Source organism: Paramormyrops kingsleyae, chromosome 3, assembly GCF_048594095.1.
Source record: "Paramormyrops kingsleyae isolate MSU_618 chromosome 3, PKINGS_0.4, whole genome shotgun sequence".
Taxonomy (NCBI): Eukaryota; Metazoa; Chordata; class Actinopteri; order Osteoglossiformes; family Mormyridae; genus Paramormyrops; species Paramormyrops kingsleyae.
In genome coordinates this window covers 20,544,461-20,560,677 of record NC_132799.1, presented here as the reverse complement: position 1 = coordinate 20,560,677, position 16,217 = coordinate 20,544,461, and the positions used below count along the sequence as shown (strand labels likewise).

General features: G+C 43.0%; 1 protein-coding gene across 3 annotated transcripts in view; it reads right to left on the bottom strand.

The window, feature by feature from the left end:
* The window catches only part of ninl (ninein-like), a 58,422-nt gene that overhangs the window by 35,536 nt on the left and 6,669 nt on the right, over positions 1-16,217 (bottom strand). The gene's annotated exons all lie outside the window — the stretch shown is intronic.

Below are 16,217 nucleotides of genomic sequence, written 5' to 3'. Positions count from 1 at the left end.
CCTCATCCACGGACGAGCAGAACAGGACAGACGAGCAGGGCAGGACAAGCTGGACTGACGCGAGTCCACCAGGGGGGCGCCTCGGCCGCGAGTCCACCAGGGGGGGCGCCTCGGCCGCGAGTCCACCAGGGGGGCGCCTCGGCCGCGAGTCCACCAGGGGGGCGCCTCGGCCGCGAGTCCACCAGGGGGGCGCCTCAGGCAGAGCGGCGACGGCAGCTGCAGCAGGGGCCGCGGGCGTGACCGCAGGCAGTCCGGATGGGCAAGCCGGGCTGGACGGGCAGGACCGCGGGCAGAGCGGCGGCCTCAGGCAGGGCCGCGGGCAGAGCGGCGGCCTCAGGCAGGGCCGCGGGCATAGCGGCGGCCTCAGGCAGGGCCGCGGGCATAGCGGCGGCCTCAGGCAGGGCCGCGGGCATAGCGGCGGCCTCAGGCAGGGCCGCGGGCATGTGGCCAGCAGGCGGTGGCAGCAGCAGCCGATGCTGCTGGCAGGTCCGGAGCAGGTAAGCCTGGGACTGCCCCTTTAAGGGCTTTAGGGACCCGGGGAATAGCGTCCCTTACGGCGCGTATCCCGCCCTGGTCTGGGCGCGCCGGCCGGTGGTTGTACGCGTCTAACGAAGGTGGCTTGTCCTCAATGTGAGGCTTACCGGCATCAGCGGCACCTTCCCAGGCGGGGAGAAGTGAGCACATTCCCAGGAAGAGCGTCGGGACGGCTCTCTTTCTTCCCCTGCGCCTCTTCCTTTTAGGAAGAGCGGGGCTCTCTAGGACCCAGGGCATTTCTCCAGAGCTGGGGGGTTGAGCAGCAGAAGCCGCATTAAGCTCAGTCTTGCGCCCCGGAAGAGCCGTCTTTCGCTGGGCGGCTAAGGCTGGAGCCTTTGCCGTCTTGCTAGAGAACGGGCTGGTGGGCAGGTGGTGAGTTGGGGGGCGGTTCCCAGGCGGCGTATCCCAGGCGGGGCAGCCAAACTGTCGCTCTCTCCCTCAGCAGCCGCAGGTTTTTATCCACCTCTACTAGCTGCTGCTCCTCACCGGTATGAAACCTCCTGTTCAGGAGCACCCAACATTTGTCCACAAGTGGGCGAGCTACTGGATCCTCCTGGAGCTCCAGCAGGTTCGTCCACCGTATAACCTCTTCCTCCATGGGGAGAACCTCCCCGGTAGTGCAGAGCGTGTTGTAGAGATCAGTCATTCTGTCACGTTCAGGAACAGGCGATCCGGGAAGCAGGGGAGAGGAGCCAGGAAGTCTGGTCAAACGGGGATTTATTAGCAAAACAGGACTGGGGAAGCACAACGGCAAACATCAAACATGACACCACAATGACTGATCTGGGGAAGACTGACAGACTCGGACTAAATACACAAGACAAGCTGAGGGTAACGAGCAACAGGTGAGAACAATCAGGCAGAAACAGGAGGTAACGGGCGTGGCACACACAAGGATCGTACGGAGCAGGGTGTGACAGTTCTCTCTTTAATTTTGATATTTTATTTGTCAAGAACAGTGTGCTGATGTTTTGTAAAACTTCCTCTCCATCCAGGAACCCTCTTCAACAGTTTCAGAAACTGTATATAATAAGAATTTCCACGATTATTCTTTGTCTTTTTTTATAGGCCTAGGCCTACTTTTGTATACCTTTGTCACTTATAGTTGATGCATGGGTGAATGTGACTTTCTGCAACAGTAAAACAGAGAAATAAATTTTTATCTTATTCTACAGCGGGAGAATGGTACAACGTTTATTATTGTTCAGTCACCGATAATCTTTGCTTTGGATTGAATTATTGAACGACAGTATTACGCCTACTGCCCTTCTCAGATATAAAAGCAGCAGTTTAATCTATTAACCTCATGTTTGCACAATAACTCCAGATTACGAAGTCTCCCGTCCAAATTAATCTGATGTTTTTACAAAAGAAGGAATGGCAGGCTGGGCATAAGTAAAGCGATGCGGATTATAAAAATCCCCCTTTAAAGGCAGAGTAGCCTGGAAGCTGAATAGCCAGAGAAATATGGGGTTCCATCTGTGCCAAAATACGTCGTTTTGCTTATCAGCTTTCCATTTGTGCCAAAATTATGTCAATAGCACACTGTTCATGTCGACTAAGCATGTAACAAAATGAGTTTGTCTATGGCGATTGCTCACCTGACAAAACATTTTTCTATGTCAATTCCGCTTTACACGGTACTTCTGCCGTCTATGCACACCAAGTCGTTTACTGTTTTATTGCATGTCTACCAAACATGTCAACACGTGGTAATGCATGTCGTCCTGATGTGTCGTCTTGAGTGTGATGTTTGTCTGCGTTGATTTGCTACGCATCCTGTTTTATTATTCTCCCTGTCCCTCATATTCCAAGTACGCTAATTCAAGTCAAGTTTATTTGTGTTGCACGCTTTCATATGGTAGATCACGTGCTAAAGATAGTTTGCCATTAGCGATTCCACTGAATTCATTTCTACAGTGAAGTAACGTGTACATTAATAAACAGTGGCATTTTGTTACTCGTGATATGTGTATTCAGATGCCGTCACCCCCACCCTCTTTTGCACCTGTTCAGTAAAATCCCGTTATAATGGACTTCAAGGGACCTGGCAAAACAGTACGCTATATCCAAAATCCGTTATATCCAGAGTTGCTGTATACCAAACTACAGGATACCATTTACTCATGCCACACCCCAGCAGACACATTTGTGGTATACATTATTATATTGTACATGTAGTAATCCAACTTTACCTGACCAGATGCATGACTATTAATAATACCGACTATGTATCTGCGCTGGATATCACCGGCACGTCACGCACCTTGTAGACGAAGCCTGCATGTCCGTTTTAGCCGAGCTAAACTACAGCTAAAAGCGGCCTTGGGGACCAAATTGTTTGTCCGTTATAAGCGAAATTTCATTATATGCAAGTCCGCTATAACGGGATTTTACTGCATTATGCTTTGCCTTTGTAGCTACACGGGTCCAATTAAACAATGGCCACGCTTCATACAGATGTCTTTGAGGGTTTATTTGTATCTCTCTCTCTCTCCTCTCAGCAGACACCGTGAAAACTATAACAAAATTAAGACAAAAATTTACATCACAGTCCATACAAGTCTCTTCCTTAGCAGCCCCGTCACAAACACGCAAGCTCGTCCAAAATACATCACACTCACAATTAACCGAAACAAAGATACATCGTTCATATAAATACACACTTAATTATAATCACATACAACACAAAAAATTTAACAATTACCGTGTGCGCCTCTTGGACCACATGCAGAGTTAAATCCCTTTCAGCACTGTGCAACTACCTCTTCCCCAGTGCCACCGCGCCAAAACCATGCCAAACGTCAGTCATGTGACCCATTACGCTTTGCGTCAATTTACATAGAATTTTTAATTATTCAATAAACATATTTTAAATAAATTGTAAAGATCACAACAGATTTAGGTATCTCAATTTATAACAAAAATGAACTTTCAGAACACACTGTCATTGGGACAGTTACACTCCCACCAAATTACTATGATTTATGAGAATGTTCGCACAAACTCTTGAATAAATCTAGTTATTTCTAAAACTAAATAGTTGTGGCCTCTAAGCAATTCTGAGGTCTAGGCTGATTCCTTGAACTGCACATACATAAGTTTCACTGGAACATATTTAGTTATTTTCTATAAGCACTACTAGTTTATGAATGGGACGTTCAAGGATGGATGGGTAGAGTCTTTGGCTCTCCTTCTCTTGTTTCCTACTTCCTAATTGGATCTTGGCCCTTCGTACCAGTCCATCTTCATCCTCACATACATGGAGTACTCTTCCAAGTCTCCATTCATTGCGAGAAATCCCTTCCTCTTTGACAATGACAATATCTCCCATTTTCACATTTCGTCTTGGAGAGCGCCAACGTTGTCTAAGGGTGATATTCAACAGATATTCCTTCCTCCATCTACTCCAGAATTGCTCTGTTAAATACTGCACTCTACGCCACCTTTTTCTGGCATACAAATCTTCAACCATGAACTTTCCTGGTGGAGGCAATGGGATAGAGGTTTTCATGGTGAGTAGATGGTTTGGTGTGAGAGGCTCTAGGTCTTTAGGATCACTAATGCCTTCAGTAGTTAGTGGGCGGCCATTTACGATTGACATGGCTTCATAGAAAAATGTTCTCAAGGAAGCATCGTCTAATCTTCCAGCACTCTGTGAGAGGACAATGTTTAGGACACTCCTAACTGTCCTTATCTGCCGCTCCCAAACGCCTCCCATGTGACTAGCGTCTGGTGGATTCATGATGAAGTCACATTGTTCTTCAGCAAGGTAAGTAGTCAATCTGTCCTTGTCCATTTCTTTTAGGGCCCTTGTCAGTTCATTTTTTGCCCCAACAAAGTTTGTCCCCTGATCTGACCTGATTTGCCTCACAGCTCCACGGATAGCTATAAAACAACGTAAAGCATTTATGAAGGCATCCGTTGTTAGGTCTTCCAACATTTCGATGTGAATTGCCCTTGAAGACAGGCAGGTGAAAATAAGACCATATCGCTTGTATTCTTTACGGCCTTGCTTTGTGTGAAATGGTCCAAAACAGTCCATCCCACAGTAGGAGAATGGCGGCGAAGGGTCAACACGATGGGCAGGCAGATTAGCCATCTTCTGAATTTCTGTTGGCCTGCGAGCTCTCCTGCATGTAACACACTGTTTGATGTAACTGGCTACAACCTTGCTGCCACCAACAACCCAGAAGCCATCTGCTCTCAGTTTATTAAGAGTTTGTCCCCTGCCTTGGTGCTGAGTCTTTTCATGACAGTAACGTAAGATTAAGAGTGTGACTATGCTATGTCTGGGTAGGATTACTGGATGCTTCAAGATGAGAGGTAAGGAGGCCTTCCTTAAATCGCCCTCCCACCCTGAGGAGACCATTTTGCAATATTGGGTCAAGTTGAGACAATGGATGGCTGTGTGGCAGTTTGTCATAACTCAGCATTCGCATTTCATCTTTAAAGGCTGCCCTTTGTGCTAATTTTACAAGCACAAGACAAGCATTTCTCCTGTCTTTGACATCTATGGCCTTTGCTGGGTTTACCCTTCTGGCTAGCTGCTGGATTCTGGCAACAACATTCAACACTGTATGCCATTTTGAGAACCTTTTAAATCTCTCTAAAAAATTCTCCTTTTCTGTTACCTTTGTTTGGAGAACTTGTGTTGCCTTGACTTCAGGATCGCCCACCAGAAGCCCTGGCGCTGACACTGGCATAATGATCTCTCTTTGCCACAAAAACTCAGGTCCAGTAAGCCAATTTGAACTGATCAGCTCGGCCACCTTAATGCCTCTTGAAGCATGATGTGCTGGATTTTGATCAGTGTCAATATAATACCATTGGGCTGGGTCAGTGGCTTCTCTGATTCTTTGGACTCGATTTGCAACAAAAACGTGAAATCTGCGGGCATCATTATTAATGTATCCTAAAACCACCTGGGAATCTGTCCAGAAATACTCTTGGTCAATTTTAAGCTCCAGCTCTTCCTTAAGTATACTGCTGCATACTGAGGAGACCACAGCAGCTGTTAACTCCAGTCTTGGTATAGTTACAACCTTTGTGGGTGCAACCCTTGCTTTAGCAATGACTAAGGAACAATGCACCTTGTCGTCACTCAGCCCTCTAATATATGTACACTGACCATACCCATGACTACTTGCATCTGAAAAGTGATGCAGTTCAATTCTTTGAACTTTCCCTAAACATTGAGGAGCAAGGCATCTTGGGATCTGGAGTTTTTCTAGATTCTTTAAATCGCTAAGCCAATTATCCCATCGTGGTTGTAATTCTCCAGGCAGCGGGTCATCCCATCCTATACCCTTCAGGCACATTTCTTGTAGAATTTTCTTACCCAGCAGAAGGAAGGGAGCAAGGAAGCCTAATGGGTCAAACACTGATGCTATAGTTGAAAGGATTACTCGCCGTGTTGCTGATTTCTCATCCAGGGTAACCTTAAAGGAGAAGTTGTCGCTGTTTGCACTCCACCTTACCCCCAACACATTCTGCACTGGAAGTTCATCATGACTGATATCCACATCCTGAACTTCACTAGCTCTTTCACTTTCTGGAATTGACTCTAGGACTTCCCTGCTGTTGGAGATAAACTTGTGAAGGTGTAATCTTCCCTTTGCACACAACCCTTGCGCCTCTCTTACTAGATTAATGGCCGTGTCCACAGATTCTAAACTGATGAGACCATCGTCAACGTAGAAATTCCTTCTGATAAAGCTGGCCGCCGCGGGATACTCCCCTTCATTTTGGCTTGCGAGATACTTCATTCCATAGTTTGCACAGCCAGGAGAGGATGCTGCGCCAAAAAGGTGGACTTTCATGCGATATTCCTTTGGCCTTGAATTTGTATCGCCATTTTCCCACCACAGAAAGCGCAAGTAATCACGGTCTTCTTGATTTACATGGAATCTGTGGAACATTTTCTCTATGTCACAAATAATAGCGATTGGGTGTTTGCGGAACCTGCAAAGTACCCCTATTAGTCCATTTGTAAGATCAGGACCAGTTAATAAATGATCATTTAAGGCTGTGCCACCATACTTAGCAGAACAGTCAAATACCACTCTAATCTTTTCTGGTTTCCTTGGGTGATAGACACCATGATGTGGGATATACCACACATTTCCTGGCTTGGGATGATCTTTAGCTCCCTCTGCATCACCTTCCTTGAAGACGCCTTCCATAAACCTTAAATAGTCATCCTTGAATTTGGGATTTTTGTCAAGTTTTCCCTTGAGATGTCTCAGTCGTACCAGAGCTAGCCTCTTATTTTCTGGTAGTTCAGGGCGTGTCTTAAAGGGGAGGGGCATTTCCAGGTGTCCATCTGCATTTTGGTGTATTTTTCCATTCAGCAGTTGCGTGAACTGTATGTCATCTTGTGATATACTCCTTTCTCCAGGATTAGTGTCTCTGAAGTCTGACTCAAGTGCTCTGATGACGATGGCTGGTGTTAATGGTGGTAGTTCCTTGACTAACACACGATGGCACAACCCTGTCACTTCTGTTGACTTTGCCACCTGTGCTGAACTGCCAACAACGCTCCAACCCAAGTCAGTTTTGATGGCATATGGCTCTGCTTCACCTCCTATGATGACTTGTCGTGGTACTAATGCTCTGGAGCAGTCGTAGCCAATCAACAGTCCGGCCTTACAACCCATCAGCTCTGGTATTTCCTGTGCTATTTTGCTCAGATGTTTCCACCCCTTGGCGGTTTCAGGAGTAGGAATGTGGGAACGGTCAAGTGGGATGAAATCTCTGGTATAGGCGAGCGGCAGGTTGATAAAGCCTTGGGAGGAAAACCCTCTAACTCTGAGCCCACTAACTCTTTCACTCTGAATAACAGAATCCTTTCCCATCATAGTAGTTAGCTTTAACTTGACTGGCTCTAAACCCACCCCTATTGTCTCACATGTTTCTTGATCTACAAACGTGTTACTGCTCTGAGTATCTAGTAGAGCATACACTAAAGTTTCTGTGTTTGGAGTAGTGTTTGAAGAAATCCACACAGGCACTATCATTGTTGTGCTCCCACCATCGCTTCTGTCCACACCACAAGAAAGTGAGGATGTGTTTGCTGCAGCAGGGGAACGGTCTTCATGAAGTGGTGTTGGATGAGGTTTTTTACAGATGGCACAAATAGATCTGCTCTTGCACTCCCTTGAGGTGTGTCCTCGCCTAAGACACCCAAAGCATAAGTTATTTTCAAATATGAACTTTCTTTTGTCATCCACAGGCTTGCTGGCAAACTTCTGGCATTTGTAAACTGAGTGGTCGTCTCCACAGCACATGCATATGACTGATTTTGAAGAAGATGAAAATAAAGGATTTGCTTTCTTAAATGAATCCAAATCCACTGAGCTACTCTCCTCGGCACTGTATGTTTTGCCTGAAGCTTTCACGCTTGTGATATATGCATTTGCCTTTGGACGCTTCATGTCTCTGGATTGCCTGTCTTCAGTATTCTTTAAGGCATGAAAGGATGTTACCGGATTGCATGCTATTTCTGCTTCTTGTGCCACAAAATCTGTAAACTCTTTGAAATTAGGATATTCCTCTGTCTGTTGCAATTGCTTTGTGACATGACGATTCCATCAAGAGGTTACCCAATCAGGGAGTTTTTGGAGTAATCTCTGATTCTCTTCACAATCATTTAACACCTGTAGTCCCTTAATGTGTGGCATAGCATTGCTGCAGGCTGTCAGAAAATCACTAAATTGTCTCAGTTTAACTGACTCCCTTGAGCTAATCTTCGGCCAGTTGTTCAGCCTTTCTCTAAAAGCACGCTGAATTACAAAGGGGTGACCATACCGAGCATCTAAAGCCTTCCAAGCTTGGTAATAGGCTTCATCATCATTTCGATAGAAGCTTCCTTCCAGTACAGATTGTGCTTCGCCACTGATGTATCTCTGTAGGTAGAATAACCTGTCAGCTGAATTTGTGCATCGCCGTTCAATCAATGCCTTGAAGCTTGTGCTCCACTCTAAGAACTTAAGAGGGTCACCTGAGAAGACCGAGGGCTCAGGTGAATTAAGTCTGGTAAGTACCATTGTGTCATGCAGGGCTTGTATTAAAGATGCTTCATTGTTAGTATTGTTTGTTTGCTCACCTTTAATTTCTTTGCAAGCCGATGGAGGGAAGTTAACTACCTCAAGTGCTATTCCATCTTCATCACTGGCTTCAGCAGTGTCTGCTTCAGAGTAAGCTTTGAGCTTTGCAGCTATTACATGAAGATCTCTTTGACCTTCCAGTCTTTTCAGTTCTTGCCTCTGTGCAGCAATAGCTTCCTCCATCTCCATTTCAGCTTGTTTTGCAGCTAACTGTGCAGCACACTCTGCTCTTTTTGCTGCAATGCTTTGCTGCTCTGATAAACAGCTAGAGCGATGGCTGAGGACTGTAGATCTGTGGACTTCAGACCCAAATATTGACTGGGCATACTCTGTCGAGCACCATATGAAGTATTGCATTTTCTGCCTTAGCATCGAACTCGTCTAGCCCCACTTCACTCATACGTACCTTCATTATCCCCATCAAATCTGCTGTTACTGCTGTGCAGGAATCCATCTTCCTTCTGATTTCAGTAGAAGTTGTCGACTGAGATCGTATGTTTTCATAAACATTTTTCACTTGGGTCTCCAGCCCTTCAACAGCATCCATCATGTCACCTATGTCTTGATCAGAACACTCATCCTTAAGTTTGGTACGTGTAGCTTTCACTTGTTCCTTCCAGCTTTCATATAGTTTAATGAATTTGCTCTCCTTCTGAGAGGTCTCTTGTTGCTTAAACTCTGACATTTTGGATGTTAACTTTCTATCTCTGGAAGACTTCCTAATATTGACTCTTGAGATAGTTGGCGAAAGCTCCCTTGAAGTTGTTTCAATTTCCTTTGGTGATTCAACTTGTAATTTTTGGGGGGAACCAATACTGTACATGTTTTAGAAAATTTACTTTAGCTATTAGCTATCAAATTATTCCTATATACATAACCCTTTGCAATATATAATGGTCAGTACAATGCAAGTCTTAACATATAATAACAGCTTACTTAAATAAACCCATTGTTGCACTACCTATAAAGTAGCTTTCAAAAAAAAAACTAATAAACATTCAAACCAATATTAAAGGGCATCGATTACACTATAGTAATAGATCATAGATCAGTTACCCTTTAAACCCAGTTACCTTTATCAATAACAAACGGAAAGACATTTTTATTTTATTTTTTATACTGTACTAATGTCCATAACTTTGCAGATGTAGTACAGTCAAACCTGACGCCGTCTGCAGAGTCGCACTCTTATGCCTGAAGACCTCAAATGAGAAGCCAGTCACTGCACTCCGATGAGAAATCGCTGTCTTCACCCGTACACCGAATCTAGCGATCCCGCTTTCTTCTCCGCCATCATCCGGCTACACTGACGAACGTGGTTCGTTCTCTCTTATCCCGAACATGCGCCGCTCCTTTTGGAACTCTCAGCCATGTTGGCGGTACGTTTTCACTGTAGCTACACGGGTCCAATTAAACAATGGCCACGCTTCATACAGATGTCTTTGAGGGTTTATTTGCATCTCTCTCTCTCTCTCTCCTCTCAGCAGACACCGTGAAAACTATAACAAAATTAAGACAAAAATTTACATCACAGTCCATACAAGTCTCTTCCTTAGCAGCCCCGTCACAAACACGCAAGCTCGTCCAAAATACATCACACTCACAATTAACCGAAACAAAGATACATCGTTCATATAAATACACACTTAATTATAATCACATACAACACAAAAAATTTAACAATTACCGTGTGCGCCTCTTGGACCACATGCAGAGTTAAATCCCTTTCAGCACTGTGCAACTACCTCTTCCCCAGTGCCACCGCGCCAAAACCATGCCAAACGTCAGTCATGTGACCCATTACGCTTTGCGTCAATTTACATAGAATTTTTAATTATTCAATAAACATATTTTAAATAAATTGTAAAGATCACAACAGATTTAGGTATCTCAATTTATAACAAAAATGAACTTTCAGAACACACTGTCATTGGGACAGTTACAGCCTTTTTATTTTAAAGAGTGAATAATAAAAAATAAACAAATAAACGGGTCCAACCAGACTCATACTCACCAGTCTGATTTGTGAATTTTTTCACAGTCCACAGCTCGTCTGTCAGTGACTTATGAGCGTTTGTTAAAAAAAAAAAGTCACAGAAGTATTTTTAGCACATTTATTAGTTCATTTTTGCTCATTTCACTTAATCGAACTCTGTGGCTAAGTGGAATTGCAGGAGATCGAATACCCAAAAAGTGATCACAATGACCAAACTAGGCTCATACTGACCAGTCAGATTTGTGAACTTCTTCACAAATCAAATGTGGTCAGTCAGTCATAGGTCTGTGTGTGTGTGTGTGTGTGTGTGTGTGTATATATCAGGCAGGTAAGAAAAGATGTTTTTTTTACACTCATACTGACAAACACGGATATTGTGATTTAGGAGGGTATTTTCATTTTTAGTAAGCTTTAAGTATAAAAACATCCTCTCTTCTTTCTACATGGGCGGTGAGTGCAAATTAGGGGTGGGTAATCGCAAGGACCTCACTATACCAGGGGTCTCTGATGAGCCACACCTGTTCTCAGGTAAATACCAGGGCCAGGTGTGGCTCATCAGAAGCGAAGTAGGATAGAAAACCTACTGGATAGTAGCTCTACAGGACCGGAGTTGGAGACCCCTGCACTATACGATACGTATCACAATACTGTCATGACCTGCGTGTCCAGTCCTCGTGTGCCACGCCCACCTCGTTACCCGCGTGTGAGTTCTCATCGTACCAGCTGTCTTGCGTTTATTCTGATGTCATGTCCTGTATTTAGTCCGCTTTCAAGTTTGTTTTCCCAGGTCTGTCATTAACGTTAATTTGTCTTGGAGTGTGTTACCCTGCAATAAACCCCGTCTTGTTCGCATTCACGGCTCGTTTGAGAAGGGTCTGGCTGCAGCCAGAGCAATGTGGAGATTTAGCGGAAATACGTAACGAGAATGACGTAGCATTGATTTTTTTTTTTTGTATGAGTGAAAAATGTAGTTTGAGATGTTGTGCTTCGCCATTAGATTTTGACTTAGCGTTCTTTTCTTGTTCATTTTAATAATATTTTCGTTTTAAGTGCAGTCATAATTTAAGTCAAGGTAAGTTCCTTAGAGCTTTACAATTAAAAAAATATTTGCTCGTAATTTAATTTTTAATTTTTTTTTTTTAATTGTGTGTTCAATCGCATTGAGACATGATACCATGAATGTACTGATCAAACATAGCATGATATTTAACATGTTTGAGTTTTAAAAGAGTATCATACTATGCTCTCATTGTGAACAAGTGCCGATTCCTTGTGTCATTTCATGTAAATTAAGATACACACTAACCATAATTTGACACGGTATATTTTTTCGATTCTTTGTTCGATCCACGCTTCAGTAGTAGGGCTATATTTCGACAAGGTAGAAAACATCGTCAGAAGTGGCTGTATTCCAGGCACTTAATTCTTTGCATAATTATTATAAAAACATTATTAGTAATAAAAGTTTATTTAATAGCCTCTATAGCAATTATAGTGCTACAATGGTAATATTGCTTTTGTATACACTGGCTGACTATTGGAAAAAAATCTTTCAGATGCACCAATCTGAGAGGCTGGTTCCTATCCAGCTCTAGAAGAATGCCATGCTTGTTGTAAGGGACTAACTTTAAACCCAGCAAAAATACAGTGATTGAGGCCCATATGAATCTTCATGTAAAAAGGGCATTGCATTTGAAAGTTAAGTTGACTGTAAAAGCATGTAAAAGTTTAATGGATACACACATTTCTTTAGGAATAGTTAGATAAGTATTATAACAAGTGTTTAAAATCAGAAGCATATTGAATTAAAACATAAGCTATAATTACCTATTGTCGCATTTCTCAATATTATTTAATAATTTATTATTATGTGTAATTGCTAATATTATACAATGGTACCTCGGTTCTCGAACTTAATCCGTTACGGACTCCGGACCGAATTCTAAAAAGTTTGAGTTCTGATTGAATTTTTCCCATAAGAAATAATGGAAAACCAATTAATTGGTTCCCGGCCCCCCAAAATGACACCTAAATATTTATTTATTTTTAGCATTTAAACACATAATGAACAGGTTAAAACAAGAGCAGCATTTTTTTCTTAATGGCTTCCAAAACGATAAAGATCTTATCCCAACATTACCCCTGTCCTGCCCCGATTGTCGGCTCCTTCCGTGTGCCACGCCCCCTCGTTAACCTCGTGTGGGATCCCCATGTGATCAGCTGTTTCTGGTTGTTGTCATTAGTCCTCTGTATTAAGTCCACGTTTGTTTGTTTCCCCAGTCCGGTCATTGGGTGCGTTCGACTTCCTTACAGCGCTGGCTTAAAGCAAGGCATTCTGATCCTGACGCAATGCATTACGGTTAGATGCATTGCGACCTCTCACCCGGCTGCACAAACTGGAACCGCCTCCGTGACGACACACCTTTGCCCTTATTGGTTGAAGAGTTTAGTTACACGCATGACTTTGTATCCCAGGCAGTTCCCATGCGTAATCTGCTACTTTTCCCAGAACTGGTTTTCAGTTAATTTACCTGGTACAATAAAGTTTTAATAAATGACATAAATGCTCTAATAGTACACGTAAGTTAGTGGTTTATTTATTGTTAGTTACTGTAATGTTGCACTGCTTTATTTGGTTAATCATCCAGTCTGTAAAGAAGGCATTCAAGTAAGAATTGCACTGTAGTATGACTCATTTCCTGGCGCGTACAATTTATATTAGGTCAGCATTCACGGTTCGACTTCTGATATTCAGATCGAGTTCTAGGTCAAACTGGTTTGTTCGACTTTCAAGAAATTTGAGTTCTAGTGAGTTCGAGAACCGAGGTACCACTGTACTACTATTATGTTGTGTGAGCCTTATAACTTATGTAAACACCCACAGGAAACTAATGGATTGTTTACGAAATAAGTTCAAGAAGGAAAGGTCACCTTTAGTGAACTTAGCAACAGTCCAGGAGATGGAAAAGAAAGTTTAGTGCCAAAAGACACATGTGGACCATGTGCCTCTGGAGGACCCATTGGACATCAGGTACCTTTTTTTTAAGATTCATGCTTTTCACAAACACCACAAATAATCACCAGCTGACACTCTATAAAACTATGCTTTTATGAAAACATTGTTTCTTTTGAAATTTCAGACTTTCAAAAAGAGTGTTGCCATCATTATACTGCCAGGTACAGTACGTGATGTTTCTATGATTGTAATTTTGTTTTGTGAACTACATCATAAATTCAATCAGGTCACTAAAGCATTTCTCATTTACACAGGAACAACCAAGGCCATTTCCAACCATCATCCTTCATGATACAGAGACTCCCCTCTTTGCCAGCAGAGTATCTATAAAGATGGATGAAGTCACCATCACAAGTGGAGAGATGGACGTACCACATGCTCTCCAATGCCTGCTGAAAGTTTACTTCATCTTTGGGGTGCAGTACCCCAAGCAGATAAAGCACACCTTGAGTTTTGCAGAGCATTGTTTGTTTCAAATGGCAAATGGACAAAAACCTGTGTCTATTCCTGTACTAAAATTGTACAAATCAGATTTGCTCATGACTGAAAGGTGAATTGTGGTTTTCTAATGGATTTTATTTAGGGATGCACCGAAAATTCAGCCACCGAAACTTCTCAGCCAAAAATGCATTTTCGGTTTTCAGCCGAACAACTCTTAAACACAACCGAAACAGGATTTTGTGATGACGCAAGCAAAAACCGCGACCAGCACGCGCTCGACTGGATCAGAGCCAACATGTCTGCCATGTGAGCATTGTCACGGTGCGAGTGGCGAGCAGGTAAGAGGCGAGAGCAGCCAGGTTAACATACAAGACGGGGTTTATTTGAGGCAAACGAACAAGACAGGAACTCACACATGGGATTTGACGATGACAGATCTGGGGAAAACTGACTGAGACTCGGACTAAATACACAGGACAGGTTGGAATTAACTAGACATAGGTGGGAACAATCAGGAAGTAACATGAGGTAATGAGGGGGCGTGGCACACATGAGGATCGTTCGGAGCGGATTGCGACAGGCATATTTGAAAATAAGAGAAAGACCCACAGAATTTTTATATATTTGTTTTGCCATTACACTCATCTTTATTTTAATGTATATTGTAAATATGTCCAATTTTTGTTAAGTTTGTAATTTGTAAGTATAGACATTTCAAAATGCAGTTTGGAACACTTGCAGAAACATAACAAAAAGTACATAGTAAGCAATGCTGGCAGTTTGTTTTGATCCCAGATATCTGATCACCAAAGTCTTGGCTACATGAAGATGACTAAATAGTGTAGTTGCAACATTCAGTTGGATAAATAAGAAAAAGGTAACTCATGCCACAATTTCTAGCAACTTTCATGTGTATGAATGAACCATTGACACCTGGCCACGTCCCCCACCCCCTTTTATGGTGCTGACGGGGATTTATCTGGATCGCGTTTCACGGTTGCGTTGTTCATCAAATTACCCCGCGAACGCAATTTCAATACGCGCTAATGCGGCTATTTAGAAGGTGAATAACAATCTTCGGGTGACAGCGGTACTACACGCCACCATGCAGGTAAAACAAAGTAAGGTTACATGGTTTACTTTTTTGCAGATTTAACCTAATTTTAAAAACTTTAATACTTCCAACAATAGACGTTTTGAAAAGACGACAGATTACGGACTTATCCATCTTTTTTTCATGATTCTACATAAAGATTTCATAAGAACATAAGGACTATACAAACGAGAGGAGGCCATTCGGCCCATCGAGCTCACTTGGGGAGAACTTCACTAATAGGTCAAAGTTGTTAAAATCTTATCTAGCTCTGATATAAAGGAACCCAAGGATTCAGCTTGCACTACGTTATCAGGAAGACTATTCCATACTCTGACTACACGCTGTGTAAAGAAGTGTTTCCTTAAATCCAGTTTGAAATGTTCTCCCGCTAATTTCCACCTATGGCCACGAGTTCTTGTATTTGAACTAATGCTGAAGTAACTATTTCGTTGAACAGCATCCAAACCTGTTAGAATCTTATAGACCTGGATCATGTTCCCCCTCAGTCTCCTTTGCATGAGGCTGAACAGATTCAGTTCAGCTAACCTCTCTTCATAAGACATTCCTCTAAGACCAGGAATCGTTATTGTGGCCCTACGCTGCACCTTTTCTAAGGCCGCAATGTTCTTTTTAAGATATGGTGACCAAACCTGCACACAATATTCTAGGTGAGGTCTCACCAAGGAATTGTATAATCTTAGCATTACCTCCCTTGACTTAAACTCCACACACCTGGAGATATACCCCAACATCCTATTGGCCTTTTTTATTGCTTCCCCACACTGGCGAGAATGAGACATGGAAGCATCAACATACACACCAAGGTCTTTCTCATAATTAGCTACCTTTATTTCAGTAGGTCCCATAAAAAAACCTGTACTTTATATTTCTGCTCCCTACATGGAGTACCTTACATTTGTCTATGTTAAATTTCATCTGTCAGGTATCGGCCCAGTCACTAATTAAATCAAGATCCCGCTGTAGCTGCTGAGACGCTAGTTCAGTATCTGCTACACCACCCACCTT